Below are 15000 nucleotides of genomic sequence, written 5' to 3' on the forward strand. Positions count from 1 at the left end.
GTGATGATCAACCTTGAAGGACTTGCTCATTCCATCAGTGCAACAATCGGGGACAATTTTGGGCTGTCTGTGATTGGGAATGCCATCTGTATCCAGAGAAAGAATTATGGAGTTTGAACAAAGACCAAGGACTATCAACTTTAATTTAGAAAAAAAAACCAGATATCTTATTGTCTAATCTTGTTATCTCATATACTTTGTTTCTTCTTTAAGGATATGATTTCTCTCTCATCACACTCAATTTGGATCAAGGTACAACATGGAAACAAAGTAAAGATTGACGGATTGCTTTCTGTAGGGGGTGGGGGGAGGGAAGTAAGATTGGGGAAAAATTGTAAAACTCAAATAAAATCTTTAATAAAAAATGAAAACTGATATTCAAAAACAAGATGAAACAGGTTGCACATACCTGAGCAGTTCAGTTAGAGGAAGACCACTAGGAGGAAAGAGAATTGAGGGGAAAGAAAGACAAAGTATATACTTTGCAGTTTAGGCAGTTAACAGTTGCTATCCAAAATCCACTTGTCACTAGGAGGCAGTCTGAGAATCAAGTATCAAGGATCTGTCATAATTGCTAGGAACCATGCCATTGGAAGAAACAGTTCAAAATTTTGGAGAGCAGTAACAATAAAAAAGGAATTTAAAAGACCTCCACAGCCTTTCCAAATTTGAAAAACTTCTGTTACCCTTGGACAGGACTATTTTCAGTTATTGTCTTGCCTTGCTTCCTTGTGGTACCCAACCTTTACATCCTGTTATCTCGTTCCCCCTTCTGCTACAGTATTCACTGTGGGTGACCTATGCAGTGTCTATTTTTCCATACCTATTCATCCCAGCAGACAATCCCTTTTTGCTCTTACATGGGAAGGGTAGCAATTTACATGAATAGTCTTATTTTTCAAACTGGCCCATTCACTTTTTTTTTCCCATTCACTTTTTTAAAACTTTATTCTAATAATCTGGTTGCACAGTTCCCCAGTTCTCTTCCTATCTTCTCCAATCTCATTTTACATTGGAGGTTTTCTCTCTTACATCTTTCAACTCTGCTTCTCTCTAAATCTAAAAAAGATACCACAGACTAGCTGCTATTCTGAACTGAAAATTTGTTTTAAAAAATAGATTTAGGTTTAATTGGGCATTTTAAAGGTTAAAGATTATATAAAATACTCTTAATCTTAAAGATACATTGTGGACATTTAGAATTTGGATGCAAATTATATATGAAACTTAAACGGGGTTTTAAGTCTGTATTTTAAAGAAATGTCTTATTCCTCTCCATAAATTGATAAAAGTAACTTGAAAATGTTTTGTTGCTGGGTTGTAAATTATTTAAAGGGTTAAAAAAGGAATATCTGAGTTATAATAAAGAAAACTTTGGTATGTGATAGATAAGTTTAAATATGTAATCACTGATTGCATATTAAAAATCTTTATAAAATACTTAAATTATAACTGACCCTAAGTCATTTTCTGACCAGTTTTAATTAGCATGATAATGATTTTTAAAATAAGAGTTCTCTATGTATTGTTTCCCCACTGGTCCTGAGAACTGAGAAGAGGTCACTGGATTTTTCTTGGGGATTGGAAGAATTAGACCAGAGCCTCCTAAAATCTCACAACAGAATGAACCAATGCACTATCATTGTTCTACTAAAATTTCTCTATATATGTTTGTTTTGTTTTGCTTTTTTAAAAAAATTTTTTAATTGAAGATAATAATCTTTTGTCTTCATTTAAACTCCTTCCTTCTTTGGATTTGGATGGTATTTTCACAAGTCCTTAAAATTGTCTTTGATTATTGTTTTGCTGAAATGAACAGTCCATCGTGGCTGATCATTACTTCAAGTAGTTGTTAGTGTGTATAATGTTCTTCTGGTTCTATTTCATTTCACTCAGCATCTTTCCAGGATTTTCTGAAATCTCATCCCTCATGATTTTTTTTTATAGAACAATAGTGTTTCATCACATACATATAACACAATTTGTCTAGCCATTCCCCAATTGATGCAGGATATAGACCCAGTAGTGGTATTGCTTGGAACAAAGGTATGCACATTTTTTGTTGCCCTTTGGGCATAATTCCAAATTGCTATCCAGAAGGGTTGGATCAGTTCACAACTCCACCAACAATGCATTAGTGTCCCTCTCCAACACTGATCATTTTCCTTTCTAGTCATATTGACTAATCTGAAAGGTGTGATGTGGTACCTCAGTTATGGTTTATAGTGAATTGTTGGGGACAGCTAGGTGGTACAGTGCATAGAGCACCAGCCCTGGAGTCAGGAGTACCTGAGTTCAAATCCAGTCTCAGATAATTAATAATTACCTAGCTGTGTGGCCTTGGGCAAGCCACTTAACCCCATTGCCTTGCAAAAAAACCCAAAAAAATAAAGTGAATTGTCCAGGGTAGCTAGATTCAAGCTGAAGTTTTGGAGCCTATGAGTACTAATCCAGTGGGCAGTCCACTAAACTAGGGAGACCTAGTCTTAAAAATAAATACAGGCAGGGCAGCTAGGTGACTCAGTGGATACAGCACCGGCCCTGGAGTCAGGAGGACCTGAGTTCAAATATGCCCTCAGACGCTTAATTATCTAGCCGTGTGACCTTGCCCCATTGCCTTACCAAATAAAATAAAATAAAATAAAGTGAATTGTCTCTATATGTTAGAACTATTTAAAAAAATTAATTTTTCTGGGAGTTTGAAACCCAGATTTGAAATGGTTTAGGATTGAATCCTAGCAACTTGAAATATTCCTGTTCTTATGAAATAGTAAAGTATTTGGTTTCAGAAAAAAGAATGGAAACAAAATTCTATTCTGATATTGTTTTTCAGTTAGAAACAGAAGAAAGAAAATGGGGGGAGGAATTTTGTAGAGGGAAAAAAAGAGAGGAATATATGTTTGAGGAGTTAAGGACCTATACATTCAGATTTGGTTTGATTTAATCCAAAATTTAGTTCTGAAAGGAAAAGGAACAGGACTACTTAAATTAAGAAATGTATTAAAGTTATATATTCACCATATATGGGCTGATTTTGTGATATTTCTAAATGTTCTAATAAGAAATATCAGTTAATTAAAAGATTTAATGTATGATTATTGCTTGTGATAAAGTTAAGATAAAGAGGAATGTAATGAGTGGATTTTGTCATTGCATGTCTTCCCTGTTTGCTTAAGAAACAGGCCTTTTCATTTGTAAAGAACTTTTGGTTCAAGGAAAGTGATACTTAGAACTTTTGAGGGTTTATTTTTGCTTTAAGATGCAACAAGAGAGAGCTATCACTTTACAAGTTCACAATTAATGTATTATCCTTTTAACATCTGGAATATTTAATGTTGCTTTTTTAAAAAATTCAAAAAAAGACTTTTGTAAAAAGTTTGTTATGTTGTATAAATTTGTATGTATAATATTTGTGTATATAAATTTTCAAATCTGTAAGCTAATTTATTGCAAAGTGATATTGCTTTGTAGCTATCATAGAAAAGTTTCTAATTTTTTTAATATAATTTGTGAAACAGTTAGCTATTGGATTAATATTAAAAGCATTTACTACAATAATTACAAGTAGAAAGTGTTTTTGCCATTCCATAGCATAATTTAAGAGTTCTATTGGGGCGGCTAGGTGGCGTAGTGAATAAAGCACTGGCCTTGGAGTCAGGAGTTCCTGGGTTCAAATCCAGCCTCAGGCACTTACTAATTACCTAGTTGTGTGGCCTTGGGCAAGCCACTTAACTCCATTTGCCTTGCAAAAAACCTAAAAAAAAGTTATATTGGCATTTTGAAATTATCATGTAAAAGATTAAATTCCTGAAGAATCTCATTTTCTTTTTAAGATTAATATAAGTGTATTTGGGTAGTAGTGAATTAACTTGTGGCCCAAAATGTTCTAATACTTTGGTGAATAAGATAATGATATCTGTAGTCATCTCCAATCAAATGGTAAAAATGAGTGCCTCTTGGTCAATGAGTAGTATTTTAGTTTTCTTTCCTCTCCTCTGAGGAAATATAAAGTTTCACTATCCCCTTTCTCTTTTGGTCTGCAGATGGCATTATATGTCCCATTTGTCTCAAGGGGGAGATTGGTATAATATTTGGTATGATTTTTGTTACATTTTGTAACAGTAGTTTTGTATTTTAAAATATGGTAATAGTAATTCTGTGATAATTAAACTGTTTTCAATATGTTTATATATGTTTGGGGTTACTATTTTTTAAAAAAAATTATTATTACTCATTTTCTCTTTTATCCATTTCTGCAATGATAGCTAAATATTACCACTATGTATGTTGCTTGTTACATCTAAAAATCAAAAAATACGTGGAAATTGTTTAAGAATCAAAAATGTTTTAAATAGGATTTTGGAAGTTATGTTTTTTTTTATTTGAACAGAGAAATAGAGAAAATTGCTTTTATAAAATTTGTTTCTATATGCAGTTTTTCCAGATCTTTTGTTGTAAAATCACCTGTGCAACAAGGATAAAATTTTGTGATGTTTTTTCTGTGCTGTTTTTCTTGTTTTACCACTATAAGACTATAATCACTATTTGGCATTTTCTGATTCTTTAAACTACAAAATTTAGAGCTAAAGCTCTGTTTGACTATAGGGAATTGCAATTAAAGACTTCATGGTGGGGGCAGGGAGCCTAGGTGGCACAGTCGATAGAGCACCGGCCCTTGGAGTCAGGAGGACCTGAATTCAAATATGACCTCAGACATTTAATATATTACCTAGTTGTGTGGTGTTGGGCAAGCCACTTAATCCCATTGCCTTGCAAAAACCTAAAAAAAAAAAGACTTCATGGGACTGAAAAATGGCTTTCTATCTTGAGTCTGGAATTCAGATATCAAAGAAATGGGGGGGGGGCAAAGTCTATACAAGTCAGAAAATCCAATGGGGATTGAACACTGCAGGTGACAGGATCATTGGAATAAGATTTGAAAGGGTCTTTCTGACTTGGCTTCCCAAATGTGACATTTGGAAAATGTCTCACCTTGGCAGATTTAAAGGCTGGTTTAAGATATTTGGCTATCTTCATGATCTCTTTCTGGAAATGGCCATCCAAATAGAGAAATTTTCCTTTTCTGATCTGTCTGGTCTTTATGGTAAATTGCTATAATCACGTCAGGTGATTAATATTGAAACCAGTAATAGAAATTTAAATCATTTGGTCTACATTTATGCCATGTTCTAATAGCCAGCTAAGTTAATATATAAGTTTTGGCATCTGTTATCAGTCATATATTTCCGTAGTCTATTTTGAAATATTTTAAAGAAAAAATATATTATTCATTCATTTTAAACATTAACAAAAGGTTGAAACTTATTTGTGAAATCACTTGGATACTCTCTGATCTAAAAATGATTATCAAATGTATATGTTACAAACTCAAAATTCAGTAGATCTTTATTTTGTTGAGCAGCATCCTCCAAATGGGGGTATAAATGATTAAAAGGAATAAGAATGTCAAAAACAAAATTAGATTGATTTTTATTTGTAACTGAATATAATTGTCAAGTCTCAGAGTTCCAGAGTTTTATTTCCTAATACTAAGGAAGATATCTACAAATAAACAATGTACTTGAAGAAGTATGGACATTGAAAGACTCTGAGATCCAAAAGCACATCAGATGTCTCCAGAAAAAAAGAAATGGACTGATTTCTTATATCTTCAGAAGAAATGGATCAAAAATTTATTTTCTCTTTCCCTTTTTTTGATCTTTATAACCTACCCCTTGATCCTGTAAATGTGTCATCCATTCTTGTGCCTACCCATTCTTCTAGCTACAGTAGGTCTATTACTCTTTAGTTGATTAATAACTGACATATTGTCATCTGCGATCAAAGTGAGGGATATTGTAAAAACAATAAAAATTTCTCATAACTTTATTGTGATAGATTAATTCCCTTTAAAGAATACTAGGGCTATATCAGATCACCTTGTCTTATTAGAAATTAAGTTCCCCTATATTAGTTATAAATTTAGGAGAACAATGCTCAGGACATAAGGAGACCATTCTCCTTCCAGGAAGAGACAAGAGTATAATTCGTGATGAAATACAGAGATATGATAATCTTTGTAGATTAATTTCAGGTAGAGCTATTATGCAAATTCTTAAATACAAGTCACTAAATAAGTTAATTATTTTCCCCCTTTCTCAAATGGTATAAAGTTTGATTTTTTTTGCCCAATTTCCTTGAGGCTATCATGAGATGGTCTACAATCTTTTTATGTTTGTAAATCCCAGAGAATCAAATTTCATGTTTAATTCATATTTTTTCTGTTATGTACACATATATAAATAAAAATATGATATGGGCAAAAGTTTAGGGAGAGGTTTGGCAATTTCTGAGTAGAAGTCTCTATATGAGATAGACTATATACATATATGTATATGGTACAGTGCAGTTTCCATAAAGCCCAAGGGTATGATTTAAATAGAGTTCCATTGTATTTAGTCCTCCCACCTCCACATACATACATACCGCAATCATTTCTGAAGCTGCTGTCTTCTAAAGTCAAACTTCTTCTAACCCCACCCACACCAGAATTAATCACACCAATGTTTTTCTTTCATGAAAAATAGAATAAAATAAAAGCAATTTAAAAGGGTTGGAGAGATGCTTTGGAATGTCATCTTTTTCAGTTGTATTCCTAGCCTTCTAAGAATTTTCTTGGCAAAGATCCTGGAGTGGTTTACCATTTCCTTCTCCAGCACATTTTTCAGCTACAATTTCTCAGATGCTCTGGGAAAAAACCTCCACAAGGTCAGGAAAGTGAGCCACAGGAGGTCCAGGAGAATAATCTAGAATTGGTGTTATAGCTAGCCAGTCTGGCACACCGACCCCAAGAAGCAAAGAGAAGACAGCCCAGTTGTGATCAGATTTGGAATCATCCTCTGGCTCATGCATGGGATAAAATCCCAAAAGCTACAGTATCCTGTCTGACCACCAGAGGGTACTCATCGTACAAATACAGGTTAGTCAACTAGCTCCATGATTTGTGGCTTCTAGAGGCTGAATCAAATTTAAATTGGACTGTTATGGAACAGTCCTCAAAAAATTAAATTTAAATTGGACTGTTATGGAATAGTCCTCAAAAACATGAACATGAAATCTGGAACCTCCAACCCTACCCACATCAGGATGCCTTCCCCATTGTCATGACCTCACACATTCACAGGGCTCTTACATTTCATGTACTACACATAATTTATTGAATACAGTGTTAAGTGAAAAATGTTCATTCCTCCTTAACAAGACCTCCCCACTGAAGCTATCTCCCCAGACTTCCTCTTTCTTACCATCTGAGTTCTTTAGATGTGATCAAAAAAGTCTGGAACCACATATGCCTAGACCAAATGGGTGTATGTGTGTGTGTAAGGTGGGGGAAGGGAAGGAGGGGTCTGGGATGGTAAATCTGCATCAAGGACAATTCTAAGGGAAAGTGGATTAGTGAAAGAAGGTGGATTAGTGACAGTCCTCCCTTCCTCATGAATCAACAAGATTCTCAATGGTTACCAGTTTTCAAGACTTGCCAGTCTCCTTTCTTCTTCACCCTCCTCTCTGCTTCAGGATCTCGTTTCCTCCATAGGTTGGTTTCTGGCTGATAAAGTCTGAAGGCTGAAGTGACACCTGCCACAGCTGCGGTTGCTCTACTTCATGGAAATCTGGCAATCCCTAGTGGTTCAAAGGATTGAGGGGTAGAAGAATAATTCATACTACTTCTTTCTCTTGAATTCTATGTCCAGATTATATCCCTTTGTGGTATCTGTCCAACATAAATGTATAAATGCACCCCCAAAATGGGCTGTTTATGAAAATTAAAATCACAGGATGGACACTATGTCTTCATCAAACAATTTGTTAAGAGCCCACAATATTGTGATAGGCACTAGGAATACAAAGACAAAATTTAAAGTCTTTTCTAATAACCTTACATTCTAATGAGGAAACATATGCTTATATAGATGTTATGAGAATTGGTCAAGAAATCCTGGGTTAATTAATTTTCCCCTAGTCCAAGTGATATACATAAAGGGTGCAGTGGATGGAACACCAGCCCTTGGAGTTAAGAGGACCTGAGTTCAAACTGGGCCCCAGACACTTGATACTTTCTAGCTGTGTGACTTTGAGTAAGTCACTTAACCCCAATGCCTTTCAAAAAAAGAAAAAAAAGAAAAAAAAAACAGTCAGGTGTCAAGATTTTAAATGAAGTATAAACAAAAAGAGTTTATTCTTTGTTACTCCTTTAGGAAGAGAACAATTCTTCCAAATAATGGATTTAGAGAGTAGTTTAACATTGACTGCTTAAAGATGGACCCAAGAGGGGCAGCTAGGTAGCACAGTGGATAGAGCACTGGCCCTGGAGTCAGGAGTACCTGAGTTCAAATCCAGCCTCAGACCTAGCTGTGTAGCCTTGGGCAAGCCACTTAAACCCATTTGCCTTGCAAAAAAAAAAACACCTTAAAAAAAAATAAAGATGGACCCAAGAGATGGAGAATGCCATCTGTATCCAGAGAAAGAATTGTGGAGTTTGAACAAGGACAAAGACCATTACATTTAATTTAAAATTATTATTATTATTATCTTATGCAATTTTTCTTATTCTTTATTTTTTTTCCTTAAGGATATGATTTCTCGGGCGGCTAGGTAGTGCAGTGGATAAAGCACTGGCCCTGGAGTCAGGAGTACCTAAGTTCAAATCCGGTCTCAAACACTTAATATACCTAGCTGTGTGGCCTTGGGCAAGCCACTCAACCCCATTGCCTCGCAAAAACCTAAAAAAAAAAAGATATGATTTCTCATTCATCACATTCAACTTAGATCAATGTATACCATGGAAACAATGTATAGACTAACAGACTGCCTTCTGTAAGGGGTGGGGGGCAGGAAGCAAGATTAGGGGAAAAATTATAAAATTCAAAAATAAAAAGATGGACCCAAGAGAATAGTCACTGGGGTCCTACAGGGCCAAAGACATGTTACCCTAGCAACACATGCTCTCCATGGGTGTGTGTGTGCCTTATTTACTATCAGTGTATTCTGTATTATACCTCTTTGCTTTGTGGGCATTTGAGGGAGACTATACTATGGGTTTAAAAGGGAACCAAAGATTTTAAAAGGCAAAGGGAAGAAAGGATAGTACTCCAGGGATGGAGGACCAGCAATACGAAGGGGATGAGAGAGAATCATGTATCAATAGCAGCCAATGGACCATAAAGTTTGTAGAAGGGAGTGATGAATAATAAGGGTGGAAAAAAACCAGTTCTTCTAAATTACCAAACAGAAGTGTATAGTAATCCTGAGGCTCAAGAAATAGGGAACATTTGGAGTTTATTGAGTAAGGGGGTGACAGGTGCTTAGAAAATCATTGAGAACTTTGTGGAGGATTAGGGTGAGGTGGAATGGAGAAAGACAAGACAGAGAGAATGATTAAGAGGTTGGTTCAACAAGTAAATGTCCTTCAATTGGGGAATGGCTTAGCAAACTGTGGTATATGTATGTCATAGAACACTATTGTTTTATTAGAAACCAGGAGGGACAGGAATTCAGGGAAGTCTGGAGGGATTTGCATGAACTGATGCTGAGCAAGACGAGAACCAGAAAAACACTGTACACCTTAACAACAACATGGGGCAATGATCAACCTTGATGGACTCGCTTGTTCCATCAGTGCAATAAGCAGAGACAATCTGCGATGGAGAATACCATCTGTATCCAGAGAAAGAATTGTGGAGTTTGAACAAAGACCAAGGGCTATTACCTTCAATTTAGGGGGAAAAAACCTGTTATCTTATTGTCTGTGATCTTGCTGTCTGTACTTTATGTTTCTTCCTTAAGGATATTTCTCTCTCATCACATTCAATTTGGATCAATATACACCATGTAAACAATGTAAAGACTGGCAAATTGCCTTCTGTGGGGGGTGACGGAGGGAAGTAAGATTAGGGTCACCTTGTCTATTAGCCTATCTCTGTCATCCCTGCCCCTTGCTGTCTTGGCACACAGCCTTGATCCAGAAATGACATTGATTTCTAAGCCCCTGCCTGTCTCTGTGACTTGTGAATGTTGCTGTCCTGTGTCTGGGGTTCAATGTATGAACTGTGAGCAGGGGCTTATCTATTTTAAACACTGATGTTTTCAGAGTAAAGGAAATTTCAAATCTCAGCAGGGCTGCAGTATCACAGTCCTGATATAGAAAGTCTTAATGAGAGGGGAATAGAGATTTGGGGTTGTCAGTATAAAGGAGGGATCTAGTTGCCCTAAGTCACAGTACTGTGATTCCTGGTGTAGTTTATCTAATGACAAGTCCACATTGGAGGCTGCAATATCTCTTATCCTTCTGAGAAATAGTTTGAACTGTAAAATGAGACACAAGAAAGAACTTCCCCCCAACATTTGCTGTAAGAGGTTCTTGGGGAAGTTTAATTATCATCTTCATCACCAGAATGTCTTTTAAAACTAGCATTTATTTTTAATTGGAAGTAGAACAGGGTCTACTTAAAATTCTGAAAAAGGACCAAATCTTTCCAGTCCATTTCAACTATATATTAGATACTTCAGAGAAGCAAAGGCAAAAATAAAGCATTCTTTTTTCCCCTCCTTCCTTCTATGCCCTGCCCCACCCCAACTGAAAAGAAAGAGAAAAACTTTATATCACATAACCAAGCAAAACATTTCTACATTGGTCACATCCAAAAATACATTTCTTTTCATAATAGTGCACTATCTCCCAATCAGATTGGCAGCATTCTTCCTTACTGGTCCTTTGGAAAATAATTGATCATTTAGTTGATCTGTCCTCAAGTCTTTCAAAATTGTTTTTGTAATAATTATGTAGAGTATAGTTTGTTCTTTGGGCTCTGTTCACTTCCCTCTGCATCAGTTCATATGAGACTTTCTATGTCTCTTTGAAAGCAGTTTTTCTCTTATTTCTTCCAGTATATTATATCATTATTTGGCAAAAAAAAAAAAGAGGTTTCAATAGGGAAGTCAAGATTAAGAGGATTTGTACAAGGTGTTGAGTGGACAGGGAAGGGACTTGTGTAGGAGGTATAGAGGTAGAAATGACAAGATTTGGTAACTGAATGGATGAGGGGTAAGGAAGGAATCAAGGATGACATGAAGATTTAAAAGCTGGATGACTACAAGGGTGACAGTACTTTAGATAGAAATAGGAAGTTAAGAGGAGGGTGGGCTTTGGAGAAAATAGTGAGTTCTATTTTATATATACTGAATTTGGAAAGTCCAAAAGGCAGTGGATGATGGATTGATGCTTCAGAGGGAAAGCAGAGCTTCATAGGAGTAATCAGTACAGAGATAATTGAATTCAGGAGAGCTGATGAAGTCACCAAATAAGAGATAGTAGGAAAGATAAGAGAGCCCATGTAGGATGTGACCTGGATAACGACCCAGCAAAAGATTGAGAAAGACAGACAGGAAGAGAATCAGGAGTAATGTCACAAAAACTGAAGAATCAAAGGGGAATGAGGAAGAAATGGCAGACAATGTCAAATACTACAGCAAGGTCAAAGACTGAGAAGACAAGCTGGAGAGAGCCGTTTCAGATCAATGATAAGTCATATTTCAAGGATTTATGGAGAGCATGAGAAGTGGAGCATTTTTTTCTTAAATTTTATTTCTGAATTTGACAAATACCAATAAACACAAATATTTTATTGAACAGAAAATGACTGAATATGCCACAAATTTCTAATTTGTACATTTTTGTTTTAGGTATATAAGCTTCTCAAGGGTATAGAAGGTCTCAATTTTATATCTGAATACAAGAATCTAGTACTATTTAGTATTAGAAGTGGTATAGAGGTAGAAATGACAAGATTTGGTAACTGAATGGATGGGGGTAAATAAGGAATCAAGGATGATAAGATTTAAAAGCTGGATGACTACAAGGGTGACAGTACTCTAGATAGAAATAGGAAGTTGAGAAAGCAATGTGAGCTCTTGATAAATACTTTGTTTCTCTGGAAGGCACTCTGCTTGATTATTCATTAATGATATTTATATTTGTTAATTTATAGATTTTTAAAATATATATTCAAGGTTTTCTAGATAGTTTTTTTAAGCAGTTTGGCTGAGAAAGGAAGGAAAGATAAAAGACAGGAAGAGTGAGATTCAAAGGGTATTTTTTTTTAAGACTGGAAGTCACTTGGGCACGTTTTTTAGGCATCAGGAAAGGGAGAAACTAGAGATCAGAGAGGATGATAGTAAAGGCAATCTCAGTGATGTCAGGAAGGGATGAGATTAAGGGGATGAGAAGATTCACTTCAAAAAAATTTAGAAATTTTTTTTTTGCAAGGCAAACGGGGTTAAGTGTCCTGCCCAAGGCCACACAGCTAGGCAAACATTAAGTGTCTGAGGTCACATCTGAACTCAGGTTCCCCGACTCCAGGGCCAGCACTCTATCCACTGCGCCGCACCTAGCTGCCCCAAAAATGAGAAATGTTGAGGAATTATGTCAAATAGTTGAAATGAGGAGGGAGACAGAAGAGATTTCAATCATTTTTTTCCAGTAATAAAATTTTCCATTTTTTTCTGAGAGAATAAGAGGAGAGAGTAATGTGAGAACTTGGGGAGATAAGAGGTGAACTGTTATGGATATAATTAAGGAGTAAAACAATTGCTTTGCTCTAGTAAGAATCCAACTGAGACTGGACTACATTTGCAGTGGACTCAGTCAGCAAGGATATGTGACTTCCTCTAGCTCCAATCAGCAAAAGGTTAAGAGTGATAGGCATGTGATCAGGAGTAATTTAGGGCTGGGGTTATTAGCAAAAGATGAACAGTGAGAGAACAAATGAGCTAGGAATTTGAGAGTAGAGGCAGTGTAGGGTTGGAATGGATCCCCAAGGGTTTGAAAAGTGGTAGCCAGAGTAGAAGCAATAGTTTGGCAAAGCACAGAAGAGTAAAAAAATCATAGATGACGAGGATGAAGAACAGATTTGATTAAAGTATTGTAAATGAGAGGTTATCTGATAAATTTCAGTTCTAGATCATGTTAGTGAATTTATGGACAAGATCAAGGATACAAACTATGTGTAGAATGAAAGGGTATATATCCTGGTATTGGAGTAGGTTGAAATCAAGGTATTTTAGGGAAATTTCCTAGAATAAGGGATGAAGGAGAATGTGAGCCAGGCATGGAAAGTAGGGCAAATGTGCTTAAGATTTTAAAGTAACAGCTAGCAGAATCTGGAGTATATGAACTATTTTTATCAAGGGCACCTCAGGGGATGGGGTGGCTGAGTGACAGTGGAAGGAGAGTAAGTAGTGATGGGGAATGAGTTTCTAAGGACAGATACACACACTGGAGATGTAGAATTGAGGTGGATGGGGATGAGAAAGTCGGCAGCAGAGGTTGGATGGAGCAGTGTTGTTCTTTCTTTAGTAGTCAGGGATTCAGTAATACAAGCACAAGGGAGAATAAAGGGATAGATAACTGGCTAACAATGACAAAACCAAAAAATCAGAGGATAAGAGATCCATTGATGGGAGATGAGCAGAATGTCCTCCATATAACTTGTTAAAAAATGACTATATTTAAGGCAATAGGATTAAGTGATTTACCCAAAGTCATACAGATAGGTAATTATTGAGAGAGGCTGAATTTGAACTCAGGTCCTCCTGACTCCAGGGCTGGTGCTCTATCCTTTGCACCATCTAGCTGCCCCTTTCCATCTGGCTTTTCATTAGTCTCATCTTGTCTTCCAGTCTTGTTGCCTGCTGAAGTAGCCCTGGGGTTGGTAGAGATGGGCATGGCAGGAGCAGCAGGGGACCCAAGTGGGCAACCTTGTGTTCTGAACCCCAAGAGGGTAGAAATACGTGGACTAATAAGATCGATTCAAAACTACTTGACTAAACCTAAAGAGTGATCATTAACGTTTTGCCAACTTGGAAGAAAGCCTCTGGAGTGATCCATGGAACTGACTTTGATCGTGTCCAATATATGCATTGCTCCAACCCCACTACTAGATCAATCCATCATCTTCATCACTGATTCAAGATAAATGCATACACATCCATATGCTGGTCTAATCTGAAGATGACATAAAACCAAATCACCTAATGTCTTAGGTGAGAGAGGGAGGATCCCAAAATATCCTTTTAGGCTAGAATTCAGATTGAGTTTTTTTTTGGGGGGGTGTTAAGGCAATAGTTAAGTGACTTGCCCAAGGTTACACAGCTAGGTAATATTAAGCATCTGAGGCCACATTTGAACTCAGGTTCTCTTGACTCCAGAGCTGGTGCTCTATCCATTGTGCCACCTAGCTGCCCCCAGATTGAGTTTATTAAGATGAAATAGACAAATGCAAAGTCTACATTCTAGATTCACTATCAAATTTTGCAAATACCTGGGATGAGAAGGCTGGGAAAATAGTTCATCCAAAAACATCTGTGTCAGTTGTTTGCAAGTTCAGTGATTCAGCAGTGCACTGTGGTGGTTAAAAAATAAAAACTACATCTTGGGTTCCACTAAAATAAGGAAAGCTGGTTCTGTTTTCTGCCCTTGTCAGAATGAATGCATTTGAAGTATTGTGTTGGGTTTTAGATGCCACATTTTAGGAAGATACAAACCTGAAGAGCGTTCAGAGGAGTGCAGAGCAAATGGTCTATGTGATTAAGGGATATTTAAACTAAAGACTCAAGAGAGAACATAATAGCTGTCTTCAAGTATTTGGAGGACTTTGTGGACGAGATATTTGACTTATTCTGCTTGATCCCAAAAAGAAGCAATACACATGCACAAATTTAGGCTCAACAGACTGGAATACTACCAATTAAAGTGATTCAAAAGTGGAATAAGCTGCTTATGGACTTGGTAGTTTCTTCCTCTCTTGAAGTCTTCAAATGAAAACCAAGTAAAGACTTGGAAGTATTGTAAAGGAGATTCTAAGTTAGGTTAAGAGTTATGACTTGGGGGGCTCCTTAAATTACTACCCACTCTTGAGATTCTTTAATTTCCATACCTCAGGACAA

This window comes from Macrotis lagotis, chromosome X, assembly GCF_037893015.1.
Source record: "Macrotis lagotis isolate mMagLag1 chromosome X, bilby.v1.9.chrom.fasta, whole genome shotgun sequence".
Lineage (NCBI taxonomy): Eukaryota > Metazoa > Chordata > Mammalia > Peramelemorphia > Peramelidae > Macrotis > Macrotis lagotis.